This window comes from Octopus sinensis, linkage group LG10 (genome assembly GCF_006345805.1).
Source record: "Octopus sinensis linkage group LG10, ASM634580v1, whole genome shotgun sequence".
Classification (NCBI taxonomy): domain Eukaryota; kingdom Metazoa; phylum Mollusca; class Cephalopoda; order Octopoda; family Octopodidae; genus Octopus; species Octopus sinensis.
Window position 1 is genome coordinate 47,903,986 of NC_043006.1, and position 8,320 is coordinate 47,912,305.

The 8,320-nt window shown below is 33.6% G+C and overlaps 1 long non-coding RNA gene across 1 annotated transcript in view; it reads left to right on the forward strand.

Moving 5' to 3' along the window:
- LOC118764970 overlaps positions 1-6,265 on the forward strand; it is a 23,336-nt gene extending 17,071 nt beyond the window's left edge. Inside the window, exon 3 of the long non-coding RNA XR_005000810.1 lies at positions 6,255-6,265. This is a non-coding gene — a long non-coding RNA (uncharacterized LOC118764970). The remainder of the gene's footprint in view (positions 1-6,254) is intronic.
- Positions 6,266-8,320: the final 2,055 nt, after the last annotated feature.

The window sequence follows — 8,320 nt, forward strand, 5'->3', positions numbered from 1 at the left end:
GCTTGCACGTCTGCGAATCGCTATGATATGGGTTCAAATTCCGCCGAATCAAGGTATTTTTTTCTCGATCATCTCTGACAACTATATCTATGACGTGGTTGCTTCGTCCTTTTCTGAGATCTTTTAGGGAGTGTGCCTGTACCATCGTCATTGTGTTGTTATTCTATAGTGTTGGCATAGCTTCCAGTGTATACAGGTCTCAAATCTGTCATACGTGTGGTTATAGTCTTTCTTAGCCAGGACTGGGTAGCTAGCGACAATATGATTTATTGTTTCTCCCCCCCCATCACCACATATTCTGCAGTTAATTGTAGTGTTTATCTTCCTTATTTCTTTATTGCCCACAAGGGGCTAAACATAGAGGGGACAAACAAGGACAGACAAAGGGATTAAATCGATTGCATCGACCTAAGTGCGTAACTGGTACTTAATTTATCGACCACGAAAAGATGAAAGACAAAGTCGACCTCGGTAGAATTTGAACTCAGAACGTAACGGCAGAAGAAATATCTATTTCTTTACTACCCACAAGGGGTTTAAACATAGAGAGGACAAACAAGGATAGACAAACAGATTAAGTCGACTATATCGACCCCATGGCATAACTGGTACTTATTTAATCGACCCCGAAAGGATGAAAGGCAAAGTCGACCTCGGTGGAATTTGAACTCAGAACGCAGCGGCGGATGAAATACCTATTTCTTTACTATCCACAAGGGGCTCAACACAGAGAGGACAAACAAGGACAGACAAACGGATTAAGTCGATTACATCACACACATACATACATACACACATACACAAACACACACAAACACACACACATATATATATATATTTGAGTGCACGTACATATATATGTATTCATACACATAAGCAAAGCAAATTTTGTTTGTATCTTAAATGCGTGTGTGTACATTTATACATATATAAGTGTGTATAAATAACATTAATATTGCTGTTGTAACCGGCGTAAATATTGTTGTATATATTACAGCTGCTTTCTTTGCATACGTTTCGTTTGAAGTCACTACAAGGAACGAAGTTACTTACATCGCTTATTACCCTAAGGAAAGACAAATAAGGGCAACTAATTCTTCATAACCTACTTCCTCGTGCTTCATAGCTATTTGAGAACATACGAAACTGAAAATCCATTTGTAATAATTTCTAAAGATTATTTTTACCTTTTTAGATCTCTCATGCACTTGGACAATATTCCAAAACTGTATTTGCTCTTTGTTCGACATTTGAAATCAACGATTTTTATGTTTGGTATCACTGACGTTATTTTAGTTCTATGTAAGACATATTTTACTTGCTAATATTTCTTATTTCTTTATTACCCACAAGGGGCTAAACATAGAGGACAAACAAGGACAGACAAACGGGTTATATATCTTAGTATGGATACAACTGACGTACTTTCTTTGCACCAAACACTGTCGTCTTCATTTCTGTCTTCATTATTATTCATTTTTATATTATTTTTACATATTTATGAATTTTTCCTGTCTTCACCTATTTCTATTAAATAATTAATCTAAGATAGAATTTTCCTTGCATCTGCGAAATATTTAGGAATATTGCTGATATATCTATGTGTGTGTCTGTGTGTGTGTGAATTATAAGTATAATTCGTGTGCCTTTAAACTGGCACATTTGTCAAGATGAAGGCGAAAACGACATTTCTAATGGCATTTTTACACAGCAGCTTGAATTTTACGTGTGATTCAACCTTGAATCTAATCCTTCGGGTTTTGTTAAAATATGCGCTTAATGAAATACTTCGTGCCTTCCGCTTTTAGTGGAAATGAATATCTGGGAATACAAACATAAAAAAAAACACAATAGTTTGCATGTACAAACATGTACAAACGTCCGTATGTATAAACATAAAAAACAAGAGTCTGCAAAAAATTCGTGATGTATCAACAGAAATGGGAACCTCATTACAGGTGTTCATAGCTATATTTAGACTTAGATATGTTTTTAAGAATTTCGCTTGACAATCATTTACTTCTTTGTTCAATTCAACTGCGTAGTCGCTTGCACAGATGACTTACCCTCTTATATCAATGTATTCTGATTTGAAGTTGCCAGAATAAAACTTGGTGAGAACTCGAAACAAACGTAGACATTTCCGCTTTCATGACAGGCTAAGCAGTTTGTAGGCATTTGTGTTTGAATTTTTGTACATATTCGGTGTTTATGTCAACCGGCATGTAAAAAAAAACTGAGAAATGTATCAGACTGAATAAATATTTGCATATTTATTCATAACATGGCAATGTGGTAAGTAGCTTGCTTACCAACCATATGGTTCCGGGTTCAGTCCCACTGCGTGGCACCTTGGGCAAGTGTCTTCTACTATAGCCTCAGACCGACCAAAGCGTTGTGAGTGGATTTAGTAGACGGAAACTGAAAGAAGCCTGTCGTATATATGTATATGTGTGTGTGTTTGTGTGTCTGCGTTTGTCCCCCCAACATCGCTTGACAACCGATGCTGGTGTGTTTATGTCCCCATAGCTTAGCGGTTCGGCAAAAGAGACCGATAGAATAAGTACTAGGCTTCCAAAGAATAAGCCTTGGGGTCGATTTGCTCGACTAAAGGCAGTGCTCCAGCATGGCCACAGATAAATGACTTAAACAAGTAAAAGAGTAAAAGAGCAAGTTCACAAAGAAAATATGCTGAGCGCTGTAGTGTATGCCTTAAGAGAATAACCTCTCCCTTTTAGACAACTGTGGTCTCAACATTCTCGTCTCACTGGCGCACGGTATTGTCGCACACGGGTTTTTCGACATGTGGTATTGCGATAACCAGAGGCACCCGGACGTTTGAGGGTGAAAGCTGCTGGATTTCTTTATGTTTTCAGCGAATAGAGTTGTTTGCTGATCGGTGCTTATATCTGCCAACTGAAAAATAAATTTTGTTTTGTCTACAATGAAGACACTATGGTATGAAACTGAAACTATTGTTGTCCGTTTCGCCGGCTGAAATCCATAAATTCGCTGCACTTCCATAGCAGCAACCTCTTACCTGATGAAACTAGTAACAGAATAATAACGTAAAGTTAATAATAGAATAACAACGTATAGTTAATAATAGTTAGGACATCAACGATCACAAAAGAATAAAAACAAACCAATGGTTTACATAATTATCAGCAACAAGCTTATCTAAAGACGAATGATTCGCATGACTTGCATAATACAATATATACGTGCCATTAACATCTTTCCTCCATTTCTGCTCAGTTAAATAGTTTCATTAGACAATCCAGAAATAACAAAAGATTTAAATACCGAACCAAAATCATTAAAAATTTCAAAATGATGTTTCTATTTATTTATCTATTTCTTTATTACTGTGATTATTATTATCACTATTATTATTATTATTATTATTATTATTATTATATTATTATTATTATTATTATTATTATCATTATTATTATTATTATTATTATTATTATTATTATTATTATTATTAGTATTATTATTATTATTATTATTATTATTATTATTATATTATTATTATTATTATTATTATTATTTTATTATTATTATTATTATTATTATTAATTATTATTATTATTATTGTTACTAGTAGTAGTAGTATCCAAAAATTTCCGTTTTACATTAATTGATGTTGTTGATAGCTTTTTATCTTTTTCCAGTTTTCGTCTCTTCGCTTTGTTTCATTTTCAGATCTTATCAGTATTTCGCAAGGGAGGGGTTACTCTGGCATTGATGTAATAATGCTCTTTTGTTCCTATTTATATGCCGTAATGAAGGAATGCTACCCCCCACCTCTAAAAAAATAATATAAAGAAAAAAACAGGGGAAAAATTCAATTTTTCTATAATTTTCATTTTACTAAAACCATAAAAAAATTCTGTATTACGTATTTTTATTTATTGCTTTGTGATTAAATTTTTTTATGTATATAATTAAAAATAAAAAGTAATAATTAAAAATATTTTGAAATTTATAAAAAAAATAAATAATAAATACATATTATAATTGATTAGGAAAATATAATAAACTGAAATAAAAGCTATAATTATGAATAACAAATTTGCTAGGAAGAAAGAATGAAGTCAGCGAGACAGAGAGGAATCAGGATATTGCCGTTTTTGAATGTCTATGGAGGGTAAAAATATTGCAATGTCAGGCATTTCAAGAATGAACGTGTTGATTTGACTAGGAGAATGAAGAGCGTATTGGAATTAAAAAGAAATTAAGGCGGAAGTGACGAGACATCGTGTTAAGAGACAGGAATTAAGATTGATTAATTCTTATATATATATATATATGTGAGTGTGTGTGTGTGTGTGTGTGTGTGTGTGTATACATATCTATACACACATACACACACGCATACATAATTCTGTATATAAAACTGTTAACACGTTTAGATATTTCTATATTTATTTTTGAACGTTTATTTTGTGGAAGGTTTTTTTTTTTCTGTTACTAATATTGATAGTTTTCGTTACATATTTTTCTCTTTTACTTCTTCTGCTATTAATTTTATTGTTGTTGACGTTCTTGTCGATATTGTTATTGACAGTTCTACTGTTGCTGTTGTTGTTGTTGTTGTTGCTGTTGTTGTTGTTGCTATTGTTGATGTTGTTTTATCGATTATTTCCAGTCGATTATATCTTTCCAAAAGATTTCTGTGTTGATGTTAATCTCACCTTTCTTTCTTTCTTTCTTTCTTTCTTTCTTTCTTTCTTTTCCTTTTTTTCCTTCTTTCTTTTATTCCATCGTTTTGTCTTATTCTTTTCTTACTGTTCTTTATTTCTATTAAATATTCCTTTTTTGCTATTAAATTCTTTTTCTGTGCGTTTCTACTTCGTTGTATTTGAATTTAATTGAATAGTTGGTTAGTCAGGGTGATATAAAAACAACAACAACAACAAAAACAATAATAATAATAATAATAATAATAATGATAATGATAATGATAATGATGATGATGAGGATGATGATGATGATGATAAATATAAAAGAGAAAATTATAAATATGAGAATGTGAGAATGAAGATGGTGAGGATGAGAAACATGAAGATATTGACGATAGCGACGAAATTGGTGATGATAATGATGATGAAAAAGATGATAATGACGATCATGATGATTATAATAATGATCGCGATGAAGATGATTTTTGTCAGATATAATACAAAATATTTCAGGTCACCAGCTATTTGCGAGAATAAATATATCCACCACTAAACACATCCCCTCACAGCTAAATATCACTAACTATATAAATAACACTATTCAGAATTTTTAAAAGAAGAGAAATAATGATGATGATGACAATAATGATAATAATAATAATAATAATATAATAATAATAATAATAATAATAATAATAATAATAATAATAATTCCAAAAATATCCAACAAAATTAATCTAGTTAAAATAGGCCAAAATTTGCAAGCGGGGGTTACCTGGAGATAACCATTGAGAAAGTTGTTTAAATGTCTACCTCTAAGCTATGAAGAGAAAACGACAGCTGCATATAACGTATTTATAATGCTAATGACTCATGTACATCCATTAGAGGTAGTTAATGATTTTTTATATGTAGTGTCGTTTATGCAGTGTCTGCTGCCCGCTAGGTCGGTAGGCAATTTATCTGTTTAATTGTAACTGCATTTCGCTGTCTATCGCATTTTAGCACATAGGAACCTTCTTAATTTCACTCTCTGTTTCTCACTGTCATTCTCTTTCTCTCCCTCTGTCTTGCTCTCTCTCATTTTCTCTCTCGCTCTGTTCTCATAATTTATTTATTCTATATGTTTTCTCTCCGTTTTTGCACGTATCCGCCTCCATAGGCGTATATACTCGCCCGCGACCACACACATGCATATATACATGTGTGTATGTATTTATGTATATATATATATATATAATATATATATATATATATATATATATATATATGTATGTATGTATGCACTTACATATATATATATATGCATATATGTATGTATGTATATTTATATATATATATATATACAAATGTATATTCATACCTAAACACATGTATATATGCCTGTATATAGATGTATGTATATATTACACAAATGCACGCATATATGCCCACACATCCATGTATATATGTATTTGCGTACATGTGTGTGCCTCTGTGTGTGTGTATGTGTGTGTGTGTGCGTGTCTGTGTGTGTCATTGCTGTATGTTAAAAGTATTCATATTTTGGTGTGTTTTTCATAGATGTTGTCGGTCTTTAGATATATATAAAATATAAACGAAGAATGTAAATTGGAAAAAAGTCAGATGAATAATTTCCTTTGAGGTGTAAAAAAATGCAACTGGTATCTTAAAGTTAAAATAATGATATGCTCTCATATACACACAAAAAATCTGATACACACATATATAACTTACTGTGACTGTCTCAATGAGTGTCCGTGTGCGGGTGTGTGCGTGTGAATCTCTGTGTGTGAGCAGCAGTGTGCGTGTGCATCTTTGTAAGTGGTTGTATTTGTGTGTGCATGTGGTTCTGTGCATTATAAGTCGTTGATATTTTTTGAACTAATGTGATTTTATCTAATGCTAAATCAGCAAAATCCGAGATATGTGTGTCAGTACATATCCGTAGGTATGTAACCTATATATTTGGAGAGCATATATCTTATGTGTGCTTAAATATGTATATATATATTATATATATATATATATATATATATAATATATATATAATATATATATATATAGATAGATAGATAGATAGATAGATAGATAGATAGATAGATAGATAGATAGATAGATAAATAGATAGATAGATAGAGATAGATAGATAGATAGATAGATAGATAGATAGATAGATAGATAGATAGATAGATAGATAGATGGATGGATAGATAGATAGATAGATAGATAGATAGATAGATAGATAGATAGATAGATAGATAGATAGATAGATAGATATGTTTCTTTATTAGCCACACAGGGCTGCACACAGATAGAACAAATTACAAGGTAGAGCTTTTCTTTTGAAGGTTTAAAAAAAAAAAAAAAAAAAAGGAAGGGGGAGTTTCGATCAAAAGGGATCGTAAAAGGAGAGAAAGAGGACAAAAAAAAGGGGGGTTAAAAAAAAAAAAAAAAAGGGGGAGAGGAAAAAAAAAAAAAAAAAAAAAATTGATCAATAGGGATCGTTATCACAGAAATGTCAATATGAAGTGTAAAGGGGAGGACAGGTGAGGTTTACCCGTGGAAAGAAAAGCCTACGGAAAAGACCACGGTAACCTCGGTCAATGAAGTCACATTTTATATTTCTTTTTTTTTTTTTTTTTTTGCAAATAAGCAACTCTCTGTTTTCGATTTCTGGGTTCATAGGACTATGCTCAAGGTGGCTTCGTCATTCATACGTGCCATTCTTGCTACATTCACCCATCTTTTTTTAAAACATTCGCTAGACAAAACTTGCCTCTCTACTCTCACTTTCCTTTTCAAGTGGTACTTGAAGAAGTTGATGAGAGATTGACCAGAGAGGAAAGTGTTTGTCTCCAATCCTTTCAGACGCGTCCACCAGATACATTCTTTCGCCATAGCCACAAGGATGATGAAAATAGCTCTTTCTTCCCGTTTGAAGGAAGGAGGCGTGACAATATTGACGATAGACTCAGCTGATAAACCGACTCGTCCCACACGTGACAGCAGTTGTTCGACATAAGCCCACAGGTCGGAAATTGTTGGACACTGAACGAGTGCGTGCAGAACGGTTTCGTCGCTCTGACCGCATCTCGGGCAGGTCGGCCCCGTGTTTCTCGAGCCGTGTCTGTAGAGCTTATCCCGAACGGGTAGCGCTTCTCGGTAGCACTGCCAGGCCAGGGATCTCTGGAAGTTGTCCATGGGCCCTGGCCCGAAAGTCGTCCCGAACAGGCGGGTCAGGTACTCCTCGTCGACGTCCAGGTTCGCCCCGAGCTCGTCGTCGTACCTCCCCTCCACTAAACCCCTATAGAATGCTTTGGTTGTGTTGAAGTCACTTAAGGTCGACCCAGGACGGCAGAGTTGCTTGAGAGCAACGCGACACTCGCGGTGCCATTCGCCCTTCCTCGGCCTCTTTAGATATTATAATTTAGGGTATCACCATGCTGGAAATAGCAGCCAAAACGTGACTCTAAAACCACATTAAATGTTCATACAGCACCAGGAGAGAAACCAAAAAGACAAAATAATCTTGCAAACAAATTACTGGATAATTCCAGATCCCGGATTTCTGTCTCTACATAAGAAATGCTTTGCCTCATCAGTAGAATATACACAGCACATAAATG